Here is a 22,853-nt window from a genome sequence, read left to right on the forward strand (position 1 = left end):
GTATATCCAATCATCCTTTTTTCTCCCTTCCAATAATTCCATCCCAACCAAAACAGAAGAATAAAGGACTGTGTTTGGCAAGTGTCTCTCTGGAGCAACCCTTGAGAAAAAGAAGGAAGCCGCGGCCATCTTTTAATTAGCAATGAGTACACCATCCAGCTGCTGGTGTTTGTAGCAGGGACCTCAAGAGCAACAGGCCTTTCTTTCTCTGCACTCTTTGAATTTTTCATTTCTTAACTCCCCCTCCCTCTCCTCCCCATCCTTCTAGAGGCTAGCACCCAACAAAACGTGATTATTTGCATGAAATCAATTCCATGATGCACACACAAAAGCCCAGGAAAAACCTGCTCTGCAATTGTGTGAGTAATTTTTTATGAACCAGACTCCTAAGTGCTTGCCAACAAGCTAAATTATCCTCTTGTTAAGTGTTATATATTCTTTCTTCCCTTTTTCTTCTTTTCCATGTACTTCTTAATATTGATAAGCTTCTCTTAGTTGAAGGGAGTATTTGCATTTTTCTTTAGTTCTCTGTGTAGGGAGCACATCAAAGGGACCCAACTCCCTGGCCTTTCTCTCTCGCCTCCTCAGCATCCGAACTGTCTTTGCCCCAGACGCTCGGTGAAAAGGTGAGGCCAGAGAGGGGAGAAGGAAAAGGGGAAATTTATGGATCTAGATTTTGGATCAAATACCAAAAGTCATGTGAAGGCTATGTGTAACCTCTCATGATTCCATCAATTAATCAGTTAACCAATAGTACTTACTGAGTGCCACCTGATAGTCCTGTCCTGTATTAAGTACTTTGGTAACTATGTAACTAAAAATATATGTTTTTAAGAAAATTCTGTTGGAGCAGATAAAATGAACGTGATTTGTGAACACTAGCCATAAACAAGTATAATATTTTGAGGTGAGGGGTGGGAAGGCTGTGGGTGAGAATAGGGGAGGGATAATAGGGTTAGATAAAATAAGGCCATGTTCCCAGAAGAAGTGAGATACATATATGGGCCTGGACATTAGGTAGAATTTAGATGGTAGTAGGCAAGGAAAATCTTTTTTTCTTTCTTTCTTTCTTTCTTTCTTTCTTTCTTTCTTTCTTTCTTTCTTTTTTTTTTTTGTTTTTGGCAGTGCTAGGGATTGAACCCAGGACTTCATGCATGTTAGGCAAATGCTCTATCACTGAGCCACATCCCCAGCCCCAAGGAAAATCATTCCAAGCAATGAGAAGAGTCCTTATTTATTAATAATGATTGTGATAATTAGACAATGCAGAAGGTCTCAAATGCCCTGGCTCTCTCCTCTATGTGCCACATGCATTATGATCCTATGATATAAAGGCTACATGCTCTCAGATTCCAAGCAAATCAGGGCCAGCGGTTGGGGGAGGTAGCACACTAGAGAAGGACAGGAGGAGAAACTGAGGAGAGACTTCCCCTCAGCTGAGTAGGAGAGGGTGCTTCTAACTTAGCAAAATAAAGAGAAGTGGCATTTCTTGGGTTCTGTTATAGTGTGATATAAAAGCACGCATGCCAATACACACTAAAACACACATGCATAATAGCTAGAATCATGATGCACACACAGCTTCTTAGTTTTTTTTTAATATTGATTTTTTTTTGTTGTAACTGAACACAATATCTTTATTTTATTTATTTATTTTTATGTGGTGCTGAGGATCAAACCCAGGACCTCCTATATGCTAGGCAAGCGCTCTACCATGAGCCATAATCCCAGCCCACTTCTTAGTTTTATTTCCTTAATAAATTATGAGTGTTTTTTGGCTATTTTGACAACTAAATATTATTTTAAAATATAATTAAATGGATGAATGATCTATCATATTGCTTTACCACAATATATTTAAGCACTCTCCTATTATCACCTGTTTATATTATTTGCAAGTATTCTCCATTACAAATACTATAGTGACAAATATCCTTGAATATTAATTTTTGATAACACTTTAATAATTTTAAAGACATGATCCTAAAATAGTATTGTGAAATCACAAAGTATGAGTATTTTGAGACTCTTTATAAATAGTTGTAAATTACTTTTCAGAAACATTGAACACATTCTTATTCCCCAAGCAGTATCCCTCCCCACAAAAATTCAGGTGATTTCTAAAAACATCTTAAATATGGGATGCTGAATGTACCTTTTTTTCTATTTAAAAATTTAAGCTATTTAATACATACAAAGTAATATATTATTCTTTGCCGGTATCATATAAGCATGCGATTTTATAATAATTTATGAGTGTTTTTAAAGTATGAAGGAACGTGTCAGAATCTCAGGATACCAAAAAAAAACAAACACAAACAAACAAAAGAAAACAACAACAAAAAACTGATCCAAAGTGTCAAAGTTCCCGTGAACTTCTTCCAAACATATGCTCAGTCTCCCTACCTTCAAGAAGTAAACACAACATTGAAATTTTTTGTTACCTATTCTTGTTATCATTTTGCTATATGTGTATATGACCTATGTAATATGCAATTTCATTTAGCCTGTTTTTTTTTAATTTTAGTAACTTATTTATTTTATTTTTATTTTTTATTTTTTTATTGTTGGTCATTCAAAACATTACATAGTTCTTAATACATCATATTTCACAGTTTGATTCAAGTGGGTTATGAACTCCCAATTTTACCCCGTATACAGATTGCTGTATCACATCAGTTACCCTTCCATTGATTGACAAATTGCCTTTCTCGTGTCTGATGTATTCTGCTGTCTGTCCTATTCTCTACTATCCCCCCTCCCCCCCTCCCCTCCCCTTTTCTCTCTCTACCCCTTCTACTGTAAATCATTTCTTCCATTTGTATTATCTTGTCTTACCCCTCCTTTCCTCTTATATGTCATTTTGTATAACCCTGAGGATCGCCTTCCATTACCATGCGATTTCCCTTCTCACTTCCTTTCCCTCCCACCTCTCAACCCTGTTAATGTAAATCTTCGTCATCAAGCTCTTCGTCCCTACCCTGTCCTTATTTCCTCCCCTTATATCAAAGGAGTCATTTGGTATTTGTTTTTTAAAGATTGACTAGCTTCACTTAGCATAATCTGCTCTAATGCCATCCATTTCCCTCCAAATTCTATGATTTTATCATTTTTTAATGCAGAGTAATACTCCATTGTGTATAAATGCCACATTTTTTTTATCCATTCATCTATTGAAGGGCATCTAGGCTGATTCCACAATCTTCCTATCGTGAATTGTGCTGCTATGAACATCGATGTAGCAGTGTCCCTGTAGCATGCTCTTATTAGGTCTTTGGGGAATAGACCGAGAAGGGGAATAGCTGGGTCAAATGGTGGTTCCATTCCCAGCTTTCCGAGAAATCTCCATACTGCTTTCCAAATTGGCTGCACCAATTTGCAGTCCCACCAGCAATGAACAAGAGTGCCCTTTTCCCCGAATCCTCTCCAGCATTTATTGTTGTTTGACTTCCTAATGGCTGCCAATCTTACTGGAGTGAAACGGTATCTTAGGGTGGTTTTGATTTGCATTTCTCTGACTGCTAGCGATGGTGAGCATTTTTTCATGTACTTATTGATTGATTGTATATCCTCCTCTGAGAAGTGTCTGTTCAGGTCCTTTGCCCATTTATTGATTGGGTTATTTGTTATCTTATTGTCTAATTTTTTGAGTTCTTTATATATTCTGGTTATTAGGGCTCTATCTGAAGTGTGTGGAGTAAAGATTTGTTCCCAGGATGTAGGCTCCCTGTTTATCTCTCTTATTGTTTCTTTTGCTGAGAAAAAACTTTTTAGTTTGAGTAAGTCCCATTTGTTGATTCTAGTTGTTAACTCTTGCGCTATGGGTGTCCTATTGAGGAATTTGGAGCCTGATCCCACAGTATGTAGATCATAGCCAACTTTTTCTTCTATCAGATGCCATGTCTCTGATTTAATATCAAGCTCCTTGATCCATTTTGAGTTAACTTTTGTGCATGGCGAGAGATAGGGATTCAGATTCATTTTGATGCAGATGGATTTCCAGTTTTCCCAGCACCATTTGTTGAAGATGCTATCCTTCCTCCATTGCATGCTTTTAGCCCCTTTATCAAATATAAGATAGTTGTAGTTTTGTGGATTGGTTACTGTGTCCTCTATTCTGTACCATTGGTCCACCCGCCTGTTTTGGTACCAGTACCATGCTGTTTTTGTTACTATTGCTCTGTAGTATAGTTTGAAGTCTGGTATCGCTATACCGCCTGATTCACACTTCCTGCTTAGTATTGTTTTTGCTATTCTGGGTCTTTTATTATTCCATATGAATTTCATGATTCTTTTATCTATTTCTACAAGAAATGCTGTTGGGATTTTGATTGGCATTGCATTGAACTTATAGAGAACTTTTGGTAATATCGCCATTTTGATGATGTTAGTTCTGCCTATCCATGAGCAGGGTATATTTTTCCATCTTCTAAGGTCTTCTTTTATATCTTTCTTTAAGGTTCTGTAATTTTCATTGTATAAATCTTTCACCTCTTTTGTTAGGTTGATTCCCAAGTATTTTATTTTTGGGGGGGATATTGTGAATGGAGTAGTTGTCCTCATTTCCATTTCAGAGGGTTTGTCGCTGATATACAGGAATGCCTTTGATTTATGCGTGTTGATCTTATATCCTGCCACTTTGCTGAATTCATTTATTAGCTCTAATAGCTTCTTTGTAGACCCTTTTGGGTCTGCTAAGTATAGAATCATATCATCTGCAAATAGTGATAATTTAAGTTCTTCTTTTCCTATTTTTATGCCTTTAATTTCTTTCGTCTGTCTAATTGCTCTGGCCAGTGTTTCGAGGACTATGTTGAACAGAAGTGGTGAGAGAGGGCATCCCTGTCTTGTACCAGATCTTAGAGGGAATGCCTTCAATTTTTCTCCATTCAGAATGATGCTGGCCTGTGGCTTATCATAGATTGCTTTTACAATGTTGAGGTATGATCCAGTTATCCCTAATTTTTCTAGAGTTTTGAACATAAAGGGATGCTGTACTTTGTTGAATGCTTTTTCTGCATCTATCGAGATGATCATATGGTTCTTATTTTTAAGTCTATTGATGTGGTGAATAACATTAATTGATTTCCGTATATTGAACCAGCCTTGCATCCCATGGATGAATCCTACTTGATCATGGTGTATAATTTTTTTGATATGTATTTGAATCCGATTCGCCAGAATTTTATTGAGGATTTTTGCGTCAAGGTTCATTAGAGATATTGGTCTGTAGTTTTCTTTCTTTGAAGTGTTTTTGTCTGGTTTCGGAATCAGGGTGATGTTGGCTTCGTAGAATGAATTTGGAAGTTCTCCCTCTTTTTCTATTTCCTGAAATAGCTTGAAAAGTATTGGTGTTAGTTCCTCTTTAAAGGTTTTGTAAAACTCTGCTGTATACCCATCCGGTCCTGGGCTTTTCTTAGTTGGTAATCTTTTGATGGTTTCTTCTATTTCCTCTATTGTTATTGGTCTGTTTAGGTTGTCTATATCCTCCTGACTCAATCTGGGCAGATCATAAGACTTAAGGAATTTATCTATGCCTTCACTATCTTGTATTTTATTGGAGTATAAGGATTCAAAATAATTTCTAATTATCTTCTGTATTTCTGAAGTGTCTGTTGTGATATTGCCTTTTTCATCCCGTATGCTAGTAATTTGGGTTCTCTCTCTTCTTCTCTTCGTTAGCATGGCTAAGGGTCTGTCAATTTTATTTATTTTTTCAAAGAACCAACTTTTAGTTTTGTCAATTTTTTCAATTGTTTCTTTTGTTTCAATTTCATTAATTTCAGCTCTAATTTTAATTATTTCTTGCCTTCTACTTCTTTTGCTATTGTTTTGCTCTTCTTTTTCTAGGATTTTGAGATGAAGTATGAGATCATTTATTTGTTGGTTTTTTCTTTTTTTTGAGGAATGAACTCCAAGCAATGAATTTTCCTCTTAGAACTGCTTTCAATGTGTCCCATAGATTCCGATATGTTGTGTCTGTGTTTTCATTTGACTCTAGGAAGTTTTTAATTTCCTCCTTGATGTCTTCTAAAACCCATTGATCATTCAGCAACCTATTGTTCATTCTCCAAGTGATGCTTGATTTTTCCTTCCTTCTTTTATCATTGATTTTCAGTTTCATTCCATTATGATCAGATAAGATGCATGGTATTATCTCTACCCCTTTATATTGTCTAAGATTTGCCCTGTGACATAATATATGGTCTATTTTTGAGAAGGTTCCATGTGCTGCTGAGAAAAAAGTGTAACTACTTGATGTTGGGTAGTATAGTCTATATATGTCAATTAAGTCTAGGTTGTTGATTGTGTTGTTGAGTTCTATAGTTTCCTTATTTAACTTTTGTTTGGTAGATCTGTCGAGTGGTGAGAGAGGTGAGTTGAAGTCTCCCATGATTATTGTATGGTGGTCTATTAGACTCTTGAACTTGAGAAGAGTTTGCTTGATGAACACAGCTGCACCATTATTTGGGGCATATATATTTATGATTGTTATGTCTTGTTGGTGTATGGTTCCCTTGAGCAGTATGAAGTGTCCTTCTTTATCCCTTTTGATTAACTTTGGCTTGAAATCTATTTTATTGGATATGAGTATGGACACTCCTGCTTGTTTCCGCAGTCCATATGAGTGGTATGATTTTTCCCAACCTTTCACCTTCAGTCTATGAATATCTTTTCCTATCAGATGCGTCTCCTGTAGGCAGCATATTGTTGGGTCTTGTTTTGTGATCCATTCTACTATCCTGTGTCTCTTAATTGGTGAGTTTAAGCTATTAACATTTAGGGTTATTATTGAGATATGGTTTGTTCTTCTATCCATATTTGTTTATTGATGTTACTAAACCTGATTTGTTATCCTCTTTGACTACTTTCCCCCCTTTACTGTCCTACCTCCCATTGTTGGTTTTCAATGTTATTTTCCATTTCCTCTTCCTGTAATGTTTTGCCAAGGATTTTTTGAAGAGATGGTTTTCTAGCTGCGAATTCTTTTAACTTTTGTTTATCATGGAAGGTTTTAATTTCATCTTCTATCCTGAAGCTTAATTTCGCCGGATACACGATTCTTGGTTGGAACCCATTTTCTTTCAGTGTTTGAAATATGTTATTCCAGGATCTTCTAGCTTTCAGAGTCTGTGTTGAGAGATCAGCTGTTATCCTGATTGGTTTACCCCTAAATGTAATCTGCTTTCTTTCTCTTGCAGCTTTTAAAATTCTCTCCTTATTCTGTATGTTGGACATCTTCATTATAATGTGTCTAGGTGTGGATCTCTTATGATTTTGCACATTCGGCGTCCTGTAGGCTTCTAGGATTTGGGATTCTGTCTCATTCTTCAAGTCTGGGAAGTTTTCTCGTATTATTTCACTGAATAGACTGTTTATTCCTTTGGTATGGAGCTCTGTGCCTTCCTGTATCCCAATGACTCTTAAATTTGGTCTTTTGATGTTGTCCCATAATTCTTGGATGTTCTGCTCATGGTTTCTTAGCAGACTTGCTGAGCTGTCTATGTTCTTTTCCAGTTGAAATACTTTGTCTTCATTGTCTGATGTTCTCTCTTCTAGGTGATCTACTCTACTGGTAGTATTCTCAATTGAGTTTTTAAGTTGGTTTATTGTTTCCTGCATTTCTAGGATTTCTATTTGTTTGTTTTTTATTACCTCTATCTCCCTGTGAAATTGGTCTTTTACTTCCTGGATTTGTTTGTCAATGTGGTCTTTCATTATCTGATTTTGCTGTCTCATGTCTTCCTTGAGACTCCAGATCATCTGAAGCATGTATATCCTGACCTCTCTATCTGACATTCCATCTGTTGCACCTATTACCTCTTCTAAAGTTGAGTTGACCTGCATTGCCTGTGGTCCTTTCTTTCCTTGTCTTTTCATACTGCTGGCGTTTCTTTCTGCTTGGTGAAACTGTTGTGTTTTTGAAATTTTCCCTCTATTTATTTATATTGCTCTTGTATGGTTGAAAGATCACCTTGCAGGGCAGGTAGTGGCTGTGATCCTCCTCCAATTTGTGTGATCCGTCTGTTACGCTGGCAGGCCCTAGGTCTGCTCTGCTGGTCGGTCAAAGGTCCGCCTACCCAGCAGGCACGAGGGGCACCTCTGTCACTCCGCAGGTTGCTGGGTCCTACCTCCCAATGGGTCGAAGGTTCTCTTAGCTTGCAGGCACTGGGGGAGGGGCCGGTTCCACCCCTCAGCAGGCCGCTGGGGCCATCCGCCGCTGGTCAGGGTCCCGCCTACCTTGCAGACACTGGGGGAGGGGACGGGCCTGCCCTTCAGCCAGCCGCCCTGTCCTACTTGTGGGTCCTGTCCGCGTTCCCTGCAGGCGCGCGCAGCTGATCTCTCACTCGGCAGGTTGCTGGACCCTACCCGCCCTTGGGTTGCAGGTTCGCCTAGCTTGCAGGCACTGGGGGAGGGGCCGGTTCCACCCCTCAGCAGGCCGCTGGGGCCATCCCTTAGCCTGTTTTTGAGCTTTATAAATGTTATCATGTTGCACATATTTTCTAGCAACTTGGCTTTTTAAGACATTTCACTGACATCTAAGTAAGCATCTATTTCATTGTATGGCTCTATCATGGTTTAGCCTTTGTCCCATTGATGGTAACTGCATTTCTTGTAGGGTGGTTCTCTTTATGGACAATGCTACTGTGAAGACTCCTCACTGTCTCCTGGTATCCTTGAGTGAGATTTTCTCCCAGGCAATGATGACAATCAGGAGCACATCCTTCCTGGGGAGAATTCAGCTTTCCACAGGCTATCAGCGAATTGAGAGCATCCAAAAACAAGTTTGCAAATCATTAATGTCTATACGTACATTCTCCTAAAACTCATCCTTTCTCAACTCTCATATTTTAATAGCTATTCTCCCACTTTACAAAAGGAAAGCATACCTTTCACTCCTCTAACTTCCACCTACAGTGCATTAAACCAGAATATAAAAACTCCAGGATGACAAACAAAGGGACGTTTCAAAATTTTATGGCAATGTTGAGAAAGCAAATGACTTTAATGAGTGGATAACAAATCATTCTGCAAGGCAGATGCATTCCAATTATTTGTTTTTCACAAAACCAAGCTTTCAGCTGCTAGATTATTAAAAATGATTTCTGATGATAAAACCATCAATCATAAATCACTACATGACACTTGGCATATAACTAGGAATGAGTTCAAAAGATTGAGGGGCATTGCTAAACAAAACTCCTTCCATCTTTCTGTTTGTTAATAAGAACAAGGATTTCTAGCAGTTCCATTTATAAAAACAATAAATAGAAATACAATTAATGCTGTATTCTTTTTTATTCTAGCAATAAATAGTTATTCATAGATATAGTAACTAACTGAAAAAACATCTATTCACCTCAATAAGATATACATTTCCAATAAAGTTTTAGTTTTCATAATTAGTAATTATCTAACAAAATATATAACTTGTTCATATTGTTCTTATTAATGGTGTATTAAAAATAGCTATAATGATAATCAAGAAGAAAGAAGACATTTTTAACACTTGGAACCTAATGTTATACCGAAAGATCTTTGAAAAATTCAACTGATGCACATAATTTTACTCTAAAGATGCATGGTAGAATAATCAGTTAAAGATTTTTATACATAAAACTATATTAAGTTTGAGTAAAATCTTGGATTGAAAGAACAAGATTAAGGAGGAAAACAGTGATCAAAGAGTATTAACAAAGAACTTGATCATGTTTTTTTCTTTCTAATCAAAAGCCAATACATAAGAAAACTAAGATTCATTGGCTATATCAAAATCACTAATGATCTGGGCACAGTGGTGCAGGCCCGTAATCCTAGAGGCTCAGGAGGCTGATGCAGGAGTATCACAAGTTCAAAGCCAACCTCAGCAAAAGCAAGGCGCTAAGCAACTCAGTGAAACCCTGTCTCCAAAAAATAGGTCTGGGGATGTGGCCCAGTGGTTGAGTGCCCCTGAATTCAATCCCCAATACCCCCCCCCCCAAAAAAAAAATCTCTAAGGAAAAGTCTAGAAGACAAGTTAAAACTGTACAAATGTGTAAATGGCTGTTCAGAATAGTGAGCAGTGGACGGGGTCTGTTTGAAAACCACTTCTGCTCAAGGATATGTATTCAGTGTGAAATTGTTCGGCACAAAGGTGTGCATAGATTTCTTATTTCTAGGTAATATTAAATTGTTTTCCGAATTATCAGCCCTATCAGAACCACAAAGTCCTAATTGCTGTACATCTTCCCAAACACTTCGAATTGCCGTGAGTTTTAGTTTTTGCCAAGCCAGTGGATGTAAAATGGCATTTCATTGTGGTTTTAATTTGCATCTTCCTGAATTAATGAGGTTGAGCATATTTTCATATGTTTATTGGCATTCCGTGTTACTATTATTTATTTTTAAGCTTTGCTAATTTGATTTACAAAAAGTGATGCCTCATTTGCATTTCTTTGATAACTAACAGGGTTAATACTTTTTCATATGCTTATTAACCATTTTTATTTTTCAAGTGAATTGTCCATTCATATCCTGCCCATTTTTCTGTTGAGATTTTAGGGGCTTTATTATGAATTCAAATGAGTTCTATTAAGGCCTGGGCCCCTTACTTGTCATATTTATTGTGTTGCAATCATGAGATAAACTGTACTTTGTTTTATGATACCATAGTTCTTTTACTATACTTACAAATGTGATTTGCTAATCTTTTGTTTTGGATTCCTACATCAATATTTATAATTCAGATTGTTCTGCCAGTGTTCTGCTCCACTTGGTGCTTGGTTTTGTTTAGTGGGGGTGGAACTCTGTCAAATTTTAGTATCATGGTAATGCTTGCCTCTTAAAATGAACTCAGAAAATTTCTTTTCTTTCCCACTTCCCCCAAGAAACTAATCAATTGCACACTATAGAAACTTAGTCATTTGAACAATTGACAGAATACAACTCTAAAATAATCTAGACTTGGTTTGGGGGAAAAGAGTAATTCTTGAAGCTATCTAATTGGTTTTGTTTCTTTTTTTCTTTTTTATAGACCAAATTTAATGTTCACATTATCTCTAGCAAATCATCAATTCCATTAAAAATTTATAATTCATTACCATAGATATGAACAGTTTGGCTTATGGATTTTAAAATGTCCTTAACATTGACATTATATCTCTCTTCTCACTGAAAATTCTATGTAATTATACTTTTTCTTACTTTTAAATTTAAAAAGACTTCAAAAATTTATTTTTCTCCAAGAAATATCTTTTGGTTATGTTTGAGTTTATTATTTATTTCACTTATGATTGATCGATTTCTCTTTCTTTATCCTTTTAATTACTTTCTTTTCAAACTGCTCGATCTACTTGTTTATTCTTTGTTGTTGACTTTCTATTTGAGGCTACTTCTTGGTCTTACTTTTAGTCAGGGGAAAACTTTAATATGTGTGTCTTCCTCTTGTGATCCATCTCCAAAGATTCAGCCCCTAATCTTTTCCCTCTTTAAAACACCTAAGATGATCCCCTACTGGGCATTGAAATAATTTGCCAGTTCTTCTATCCAAGGTCCTCTACACTCTGTCTATCATATATGTTTGTAAAGTCTACAGCTAGTACATCCTATATGTCTAGACTACTCTAGAGAAAGATTGGATACTACTTTTTCCAAATGTTCTAACCACTATGCATTTGTTGATGCTTTTCCTTCCATTGGGAATGCCCTTCTTCCCTCCCCTCTCCTCCTACAAACATGAACATATTTTGAAATGTTATTCAGCCCTTCGGATGGTTGTGGCTTCCTGGATTGGCAGAGTCCTGCAGAGACGGAGCCATCAGGTTATTTTCTATTGCTCTTGGCTTCACCTGGTCAGGCACTCAGGCAGGCACTGTGTACCCTTTCTTGCTGATGAGCCAAGTCTTCTAGGGAACACCCCCCAAAACACAACAGCAGCTCTTATCATGGAAACCCTAGATCATCCCAAAGTGGACATTTTAGGGAAATGAGAAGACTCTTAACAATTATACCAATTCACCAAGGACAAACCTAGTCTATCCTGGGCAAATCAGGTTATATGGTCATCACCCTAAAGAAAACTCATGGGTTATGTCTACACATATTTAATATGCCCTATTCTCATTTCTGCATAAAGAAGGGAGAGAAAGAGCACGTTGTACAATAGTATAGAAGAAAAGGGTTTATCAACACAGATATCCACATCTAGAATTTTTCAATGTACCTCCTATTTGGGTTTTGTAAATAATTTACAGAGTCTTGACTATTACCAATATCAGGCATCAGGATTCCTTGTCCTCTCTTGGTCTCTTAGGATCAAGGCTGACCAAAAGGAGGCAGAGACCCATCTGTTTCAAATAATCCTAGGATATTATTTTGACCTCATGATGTCTGAAACACATCATGGGAGAGAGCAATGTGATGTCCCAAGCTCATCACGAAGACACACTGTCACAAAGATTTTATAACTCCCAGTGTTACAATATTTTCTCAAGTCTTCCTCTAGTTCCGCCTTGCTCTCCCATCACCATGACAACCCACATTGCATTCATAATGGAGACCTGAGGGAAAGCCTCCATGCTAGGCCTCTCTCAGGACTCACCTCCTGCTTTGGCATTCCATGAAACCATTCTGATTCCAGGCATTGTGCTTTGAACCTTCTGAGTTATCGCAATTTTGCATATCAGAGAGGAAAAGCTGTTTAAAAACTCTAGATGATGAAAATTCAGGATTTAGCCAAGATTTCCTTAAGCAATTGGCTGGTGCAACCAATGAGGCGAAAGGAAAGCCAGGCCACTGAGATGTGGACTTCAATGTATGATTCCTGGTTCTGACACAAAGAAAAGGGAAGGGGCAGATTCTGTAGGTTCAGACTATTTTCATATGACATGGCATTCCAGGAATTGGGAATGGGATGATGTATTCATAAGATAGACTTGTCACAGTGGCTTAGCTAAATTAGCATTATTCTTGGTATCCCTGGAACTTTCTCCTGTATAGACTTAGCCAACTTTAAAAGGCCCTGTGATGTAATTTTTAAAAATACATCACACTGTTATCAGACTCTTGAATCCCAGCTCCAACCCCCTTCAGTTGTATGACCTCAGATGATCGATACCTCCTGTGAATCATGATTTCCTTTCAAGTAAGTGGAGAGAGTAATATTTATAATGAAGATAAAAATTAATGTATTTAAAATCCTGGAACATCAAGCATTCTCAGTGAAAGTTAGGAAGAGCAATACTAAAATTCTAATCACTGTCATCATCACCACAGTTACCATCAGCATCATCCATGTACTTTGGGAGGAGCAGGTTTGAGCCCTCCTGTGAAAGTCCACATCAATCCCACCTAAGCCACCGTGCTGAAGCAGTAGCACTAAGTCACACTGTCTAGCTATGGAAGAAACCAGACGTGAGTCTCTCCATCAATAGAAACAAAATAATTTAAGAATTTAAGGTCAAGAACATGAGCAATCAGCAAAATTGAGTCTCCACTTTCTGTCCTAGGAAGGATAAACATGCAGGTCAGGATAATGATTGTGCCTAAGCCCTTTACACACCTGGCTGCCCCTGTGAGGGTCTCTTTGACCAGCACTTAACGTTAGCTTGCACAACCATTCCAACTCCTCCCTCACTGGGCCCTGGAGCCTGTGCAATGTTGGGGATCCCAAGTAGCAGAAAGGAGAGGCAAAGGAATGAGCCTTCTCATTTCCTCCAACCAATGGGGCCCTGTCTCCAATCTTAAGCCAATGGAACCAATTTTAAGCTCTCTTTCCTTCACTTCCCATTAACTAATCTGTGCTTTACACATTGAGCCTTCTCTTGTGCTAAAATGTTTCTCTTGCCTTCCCTTTCTATTCTAGTCCCACTGCCACCATCCTACATCCAGCCCTTGTCAGTTCACGCCTGATTTAATTCAGCACCTTCCTCACAGATGTCCCTGTCTCCAGGGTCTGTCGACTCCAATCCATCCAGCTCAGCTGCCAGGATAATCTTACTAAGGGATGTTTTCATCACATCATCCCTCATCTCCAGGGTCTCCAGAGTCTCCCACCTCACCAATCCCACTACTTATTCCTTGCAGCCACCCTCCCCCGAAGCCAAGCTGCTCGAGCCCTGCACGTCATTTTTCTTCCATACACTTTTTTTTGTATTTCTTCCCTGATCTGAAACGTTGTCCCCCTTCCTCTCTGCTCAGTCATGCCTCTGATTGCCCTTCAAAGGTCGGCTTAACACAACACCTTTCTATGCACATCTACTAGGACAGTAACTTCCAGCTCAGCTTCTGCCTAGACTTGGATATTTATGAAAGGAAATGATGATCTTCAAATCCCTCCTAGGTGTCCAGGAATTAGCCCACTAAGTTCACTTTTGATCTCCTTCCCCAGGTGCTAGCTATGTAATTCAGCTCTATGGCCCAGTAATTCTCACTCAATGATTTTGTTAGTTTATAAATGTTGTGACTTCATTTCAATCTCTCTCTTGAACTGGATGAATATTCCCCAAAGGCAGTGACTCTGCTTTCCATTTGCACCCCCTCTGATCGAATATGCATAACTGTACATGGGGCCAGCTCAAGAAATGTGTGCAGCTGCCTGAAGTAGAATGTTTCAATGGCCCCGGGAAAACTGACCTTTCCACAAGAAAAATAAATTAGAAGTTACCTCAGTACTCAATCTTACAAATACATTATGGGATAGCCTTATGATGTAATTGCATTCAGTCCTTCAAAACAGTTTTGAAGGATTTTTAATGATGAGAAACGCTCGTTATATAAACTTGCTTTATAGCTATCATTTTTATAGAAATAAAATCCATAATTTCAATTAAACAATATAAAGGTAGAAAGATGATAGGAAAGAGGGAAAAAGGAAAGGAAGGAGGGAAGGAAGGAAGGAAGAGAGAGATGAATCAAGGATTGAAAAATGAATAAACATGAAAATAATAGTGGTCTCTGAGGACATCTGGGTTGCTTTTGTTTTTGTTTTACTTTCTTCTTCAGGATTTTCTATGTCTTCAAACTTTCTAAAATAATCCTGCATTGTTTATAAATACAAAGAGAAAAACACAAGCCATATTAAAACTAAAATTGCTCACCAAAATGTCATATTTTCAAACAATAATTTTAAAAATTAACATCTTAGAAGGAAAGAGTAGGCAAGTGATAGGAGAAACTGACTGGAATTGGTAGAACAAGATCTTGATATTCAACACATTTCTAGTTGATATAAAAAAATGACAGATTTTTTTTTAAGTGGATAATAATATCCCATTTCTGAGGCCAGGTAGGGGAAAACATTTCAAATTTCCACTTCAAGCATGTTACTGAACCCATCCTTAAGTGACAATATTACCAGGCCCATATTTTCCACCACACTGTATCTCCTATGAACCTACCCCCCACCACCACCATCTCTATCCCTATCACTTCTGCCTCCTCCACCACCATCAACTCCATCACCACTACCACTGTTATACCACTGTTAGGGTTTATACATAAGGAGTCCCCCCAAAGTTCCTGTGTAAGACAATATAAAAATGTTCAGAGCTGGAAATGATAGATTGTGAGAGCCACCATTGAATTAGTGGATAAATCTACTGATATGGATTAACTGGGTTGTAAAACTGCAGGCAGGTAGGTTGACGCAATAGGTCACTGGGGCTATGCCTGCGGGGTTTATATTTCTCTGCTTTCCGATTGCCATGTTCTGAGCTATTTCCCTGTGTCATATCCTTTACCATAACACTTATTTTAGTCAGTCTTTGCATCTTTGTGACCAAAAGACCTAACAAGAACAATTGTAGAGGAGGAAAAGTTGATTTAACACTCGTGGTTTCAGAGGTCTTCGTTCACTGACCATCAGCTCCATTGCTCTGTGCCCAAGAAAGGCAGAACATCATGGCAGAAAGGTGTGGAGGAGGAAAGTCGCTCAGGACATGGTAATCAGGAAGCAGAGAGACAAAATGCATGCCAGGAACACAATATAAAACACAAGGCCATGTCCCCAATGGCCTACACCCCTCCACACTATCAAACAAACCCACCATCTCTACCTCCATCACTTCCACCTGAACCAACAACTCCACCACCTCTACCGCAATTACTTCCACCTCGACTTCTACCACAACAACCATCACTTGTGTTTCTACCTTCACTTGTTATCACCTTCACCATCACCAACTAAAAGGAAAGGATAAGACCTCTGTGGTAAATTGGTTGAAGGCAAGGACAATAAAAAAAATATATGTACATACAGGAAATTACAACACATTCTACAGTGTACTATACTTTAGTTATAGTTTATGTTAAAAATAAGCAGCCCTTTGCTGAAGAATCTCCACATCCATGGCTCAGAAAAACTGAGGGTGGGGAATAATTGACCAATAGGGTGAAGAGAAAACCCCCTCAATGCCTGAACTGAAAGATAACCTTGACCTTTGGAATGCATCTTGCATTCCAAAGTGAAAGAAAATCACATACAATTTCTAAGAAAATGACTCCACAGATCCATTGCTATATCACCAAACATTTCACAGAATGTTTGCTTGAAAAACTATCGTCTACTGACAGGGAATCAAGGGCAAGGGGAAAATGGTAGTTAGAGTTTAAGATAGTTGGGGCTGGGGAGAACGAAATGGGGGTGTGTGTTTGTAGGTGTGCACACTCACACATTCACCGGAGCATGTGTGTGGCAATCATTGAGCTTCAGCTTGCCTGTGGCACCATTTGGTTCTGCTTAGATTATTACATATTTTCAAATACAAATTGAATAATAGTCACTTTTGCCCAGCAGCAGGAAGGGATGTACTGTTTCAAATTAACCTTGTCTCTAAAGGAAAACTTATTCACCTGACACAACAAGATGGAAAGCAGCTCCTATCTGTAGCCCTTGCTGTGATTCAACCAAATCTGCTGAAAGGTGACCTGGGTCCTCGGGAGCAAAGGTAGGCAGAGAAGGGGAGGAGATCTGGTTGGGGCAGGGTCCAGAATAGGAGGTAGAATGCCTTTGGTGACAAGAGATCAGAGTCCTCTATTCACTTGTCTCTATTCAAAGGGGGATGCCTTGAGGTGATGTGGGATAGCACTTATCATTCATTCACTCTCTCATTCCTTCATGTCACAAGCATTTCTTCAGCCCTTACTACATACGCCACATTGTAGGCATTTGTAGGACCTCAGTAAACAAGACAGGCAAATTGCTTTTATTTATATAACATATTCTAAAAAAGGATCATAGAGAATAAAAAATAAGTTACATATTATATAATGTCAGAAATGGTAAGTGGTACTGGAATAACAAGGAATGGATTGTACCCAGAGTTGGATGGGAGCTCTTTTAGATGGGTGAGTCAGGGAAAGCCTCTCTGAGGAGCTGACATTGCATCAGAGCTTTGAAGGGAAGAGAGAACAATGCAAAGATCAAAGAAAAGAATGTTCTAGGTAGAGGCAACAGAGTGTACAAAGGCCTTCAGGCTAACACAAGCTAAGAATGTCTTTAGTGACTAAGTAGGGACAGTAGCATGTGGTCCAACCTGCAGGCCATAATTGGAGAGGAACTAGCAAGGGGAAAATGAAGGAAATGAAGTCTGCAAGATACCGATTCCATAGCTGGGATCCAGATCATGTTGAGACTTGATCAGGATCTTTGAATTTTACTTAACCTGATTGGAAGCATGGGAGAGTTTTGAGGAAGAGTTTATTATGTGCCAGACAGAACCTAACCTTTTATACACATTGCCTCATGAAGCATTACATCCCTGTAAGAAATATATGTATATGGTTCCTCCCTGGGCTCCATCTCTTACTCCAGATATTTCTGCAGGGCCAGTTTCTAATGGCCTCCACCAGCTTTGCTCAGACACAGCCTGACAGCACTTTGTCTCAGCCTCACCAATCACCTCTCATTTCTTGCCCTAGAGCTTCTCTGATTCCCATCTTAACACATACAAGAGTGTAATCTGCAAATGCCAGAGGTTAACACCTGGTGGAAGTCACCCTTAACTGTGGGCAACAGAAGCTAATGGATAAATGCTTCCCATTTTTAACCCTGAGACAGCCAGTTCTGGTTTGGATTTCATAATTCTCCTTTGAAATCCAGGGGAAAACTAAGCATCAGCTTCTTTGCAATATCTAAGTCCATAATTCCTATATACCATGTGTCCTCTCTAAAAAATTTTCTCTCCCTTGTCTTGTGTTCCCTCCGTCTGGGATCACAGTCCTCAATGAACTCACTGTATACTTTCCTGGTACAACACTTAAAAGAAACAGGAGAGGATAATGTGATTGTTTCCTTTTCACAAATGAGGAAGAGATTAAATAATTTGCCTTACATCACAGTGGGATCAGAAATGGGACCTAGGTTTAGATGATTCCAGCTTCCATACCTTTAACTACTCTGCTGGGCTCCCTCAATTACTCAGAATTTGGTGGCAGACAGTGTTTCAAGTATGGACGGGCCATCTTTTGAAGAGCAGAAAAATCTGTAGTCCACCAATAAAAGAATGAGTAAAGCATCCAAGGCAGCCCATATGATTGTGATTCAGGGAAAGTTCTAGGGCTAAATAAAGTATGTGCACCATCCAGGGCTGAAGAAGAAGCCTGAATCCATGGCCTGGGAATCATACATGTGGATTATGGCCACACTACACTTCGGGCAGAAGGGAGCACCAAGTCATCACTTTTGCATACTGGATCCCCACCCTGTGGGGAAGCAGGTTAAACTTCAGGGTCCACCCACCAGAAGGCAGGTGAAGAGTGTTAGGAACATAGGTGTGTATAAGGTAATTAACGTCACCTATCTTTTTGAAAGGTCAATACAGTCAGATAGAAAAGAAACCAAAAATCATAATGGCTAGTAATAACATCTCCCTGACTCAGCACTTATTTGTGCCAGGTGCTGTGCTGTTCACTTGGCACCTGTTACCTTTTCAGCAACACCAGGGTGTTGCCACCACAGTGATTATCTCTATTTTAACAATTAGAGTGGTTAACTCAGGAATGTCACACAGTTAATGAAGGCTAGAACTGGGGCTCAAACTAGGACTGCATGACACCAACGCCTTTCCCTCTTAACCACCTTCCTAGAACGCCTGAGTGAAAATTCTTTTAGGGGAAGTAATGAAAGACTTTTGGACATCTTGTGGCAGGACCTTGCAGGTAAAATGATTCTGATTCCCATAGGTAGGTTGAAATAATTCTAAGAAAAAATATGCAGGAGACTTTCTCAAAGGTCCACAAGATGAAACAGAATAAAATGAGGAGGGTTATCTGTGAGCAGAAAGGACAAGTCAGGATCTGAGGCAAGTGAGACTTGAAGAAAGAACCCAGGAGTCTAGGGTACCAATTAAAGCAGATCTCAAGTGAAAGAACAGGGCCAGGGGAGACTCTGAAACTCTATCTGATTGAATAACAATGGTGCCACTTATAGAAATAGGGATATCAGTGGGAGCCAGAGGGAAATGGAGGAGTTTGTTTAGGTGACAGGTCTTTTATCAAAAACAGTTGCCAAAGGGTTAATTGAAATGTGGTTGTTGGTCTCAGAAATTAGATGAGATCTGAGACGCGAATTTAGCAATGATCCTCTAGATCGTCCCTCTATTGGTCGGCTTTCCATCGTTGTGACAGAATACTCGAGATATTCAATTTATAAGGAATGAAAGTTTATTTTATCTCACAATTTCCTGTGGTTTAGTCCATGGTCACTTTGGACCTGTGGTGAGACAGGACCTGTTGGCGGGGAGCTCATAGTAGAACAAAGCTGCTCATCTCATGAGGAATGGTTAGCAAAGAGAATAAGAAGTGGCTGGTGTCCCCTCAAGAGGACTTCCTCAATGACCTACCTTCCTCCCACATAGCTCCCTCTCTTAAAGGTTTCACCATCTCCCAGTAGCACTTCAGTTTGGTGACTAAGCCTTCAACACATGGGTCTTTGGGAGCATTTAACATCCAAACATTAACCATCCAAGTAGCACCCTGAGGTGGGGTCAGCTGGAGGAAGAGGTCCACCCACTCCAGCCCACTCATGCCATGGGCCCAGATTCTCCCTCTTCTCTTCACCACCTACTTTCGGCTCCCTCATTAGCCCAGAGGTCTACATGGATTTAAAAACTGTTCTGTTATTTGCAAGAAGAGATTCACAAATAACCTGTCTTTCCCAATTTGGATTCCAAGCTATTCAACTGTAGGGACAATATCTTAAACTTCTTTTTCTTCTATTCCAAATGATATTCTAGTAGGTTGTTAGCACAATACCCTATTGGGTTTTTCATTTTTATAAGAACAAATTCCAAAATGCAACACAGATAATCATTCCCCTTCAGTTCAGGGCCATTCAAAGCAGGAATATCTAATTCAAAATGCTCTCCTAAAGTGCCTTCATCTACCTCATTTGATCCTCAGACTTTGGCAGGCCTTTCTCCACCCTTAACCTTCAATTTCTGCTTATAATCAACATTTGAGCCTCCCACCTTCCCTCTCCAGTCGCTAGCCTCAGGCAGTTGAGACATAGGAGCTTTGCAATTAAATTCTTCCCTCCAGCCAAACTGACCCCAAACTGTATTTATGAAATTGCTCAAGTTTATTGATTGTGTTGTTTTTGTTTCTCCATCTTCTAAGGCTTACAGGTTCCCCCTTCCCAGGCAGGGATGCTTTGCTGCGCTCCAGAAGGTACACTCCTTAGGCCAGGAAAACAGATTGGCCAGAGAAGAGCTTAGCCTTTTGTCCTGTCAATTCTGCAGGTCTCTTTGACCACCATAGCAGGTCTATCAATGCCTGTGGGCAGTTCAGGCCCCTGCTAACAGGAGGAAGGGGAGAGGAAAATCTGAAAAAACACCCCTGCTCCCTGTCCCCATTGGTATTATCTCTGCTGACCAGTGCCTACCAAGCTGTGGCTAACTCTTCGATTCAGCCCCCAACCAGGTCCATCTTATCAACAGTTCAACACAGTGTGAATATGTACAGTGGCTGCTTATGGGCTAAACCCCAGATCAACTTTGTAGGAAGTTGTAGGAAGGATTTCGTATTGAACAAAGCAAGGTTCTTTTTTTCCAGGAAACACCCAGGTTAGAGGGAAAGGCAGATGTACAAACAGATAACCACAGTACAGAATACAGAGCAAGTGTAAAATTACAGGGAAGTATATAGGGACATTTTTGGTGCTAAACTCATCCTTGTTAAGAACAGGAAAGGTCTCAAGGAGGATAGGAAGACAGACAAAGTCTCTTAGATACAGGACAACTCCATCAGGCCTGTGATGCTCAGTGCTCAGAGTCCAAATCCTTGACACTTTTAGGAGTCCATGAAAATTAAGTTTATTTTAAAATTAGAACAGATGAATTTAATATTGATAAATAGATACTGATGGATTCGGTCGGTATTATATGCATCTTTATACCAACAATTGCAAAATATAGTATGTATTTATTTGCTTTTTGGAGAAGGCGTCACAAAGGCTATATTGTCAAGGTTAATGGGAGTTATAAAATGGCCCTGCCAAGGTCATATAACTTCCAGGCAAAGTAGAAGATACCTAGGTAATGTAGGAGGGGCAGAGTGGATTTTTTAGAAGAGAGACCAGTGAGAGTGTGTATCAAGAATACTAGTAACCCAGTGATGCCAGGGAACAGCTGGGCATCAGGGAGTGGTTGAAAGATGAAGGGGAATGTAGCAGGGTTGTGGTAAGCCCTAGCTGCAATGTCAAGAACCTGGAATGAGCCCTGTGAGCCTGTTCCTCAAGTGTTCACTTAACCTGCCACACTAAATCACAGCTTGTCAATTCTGTGCTTCATTCTCTCCCAACTAATACTCTCCTTAAAACATAATCAAGGTAAATCCTATGTACCAAATGTAACTGCTCAGGAGCACTCTCTCTGTCACCCCCATATAGAAATAGAAATGACTTAAATAAGGGAAGCATGTTTCCAAGGGCAGATAAGGGAGGAGATTTGGGAATAGGAGGGACCTGGGCATTCGCTGCATCCCTCAGCCTTCAACAGCGCTGGAGCCCTTTGCAAAGGCTGATGGTGGGCCACTGGCAGCTGTTCTCCTTCTGTTTTCAAAGTGCCCGAGGTCTGTTCAATCACTGACCATTTTTGAAGCATAAAGGCAGGATAAAAGAACAGGCAAAAAAAAAATGTTCATTATGCCGGAATACAAGAGCCTTCCCTCACCTCCTAATGCATGTGTCATTTAAATACACTCATGAGAGGTGTTCATTATTTCCCCCATTATTTAGAAATGCGCTTCAAAGACCCCTCAAACAGCAGTGTGCCATCACGTTGTTTAAACATATGATTTGTTAAATCACTACCCTCACAGCCTGGGAGCTCAGGGGTTATATTGTCTCGGAGAAAACTCAACTTGGGGGTCGCCCTGCTGCTGGGGATTGTCTCAGCGATTCCTCACCCCATCCTGATGGTTCATAAGGACCAGCTTTTGAAAAGCAAGGTCAAAAGGAGGACTAAGTGAGTCCTGAAGCTGGCTGATGGTGTGTGAATTCACAGTTGCCAGAGGCTGGTCAGTGCCCAGGGAGGAGAAAGCCCATTGTTCTCCAGGATCCAGTGAGATAAAGCCTAGCCACCCCGGGGGATTCCAGAAGGATCCAATCTCAACTTTTAGAAATATCTGTCTTTGGGAAGACTTATTGACATGAAGATGGGATCCTACACAATGATGTGTTGATCACCCGTTATCAAAGAACTACCTTTAAGCACCTGTTCCCCAGGGAGGTGCACTAAATATTTACAGTTCTCTAACTTGTATTATAGAAATGCTCATGGCAAACCACTGATTATAGAAAATCTAATTCTGATGCATTCATTGATTTGAGAGAAAAATGGAGAAAAAGGTTTCAAACTTTAAGAAAAATCCATTTG

The sequence above is a fragment of the Urocitellus parryii genome, chromosome 9 (assembly GCF_045843805.1).
Source record: "Urocitellus parryii isolate mUroPar1 chromosome 9, mUroPar1.hap1, whole genome shotgun sequence".
NCBI lineage: Eukaryota > Metazoa > Chordata > Mammalia > Rodentia > Sciuridae > Urocitellus > Urocitellus parryii.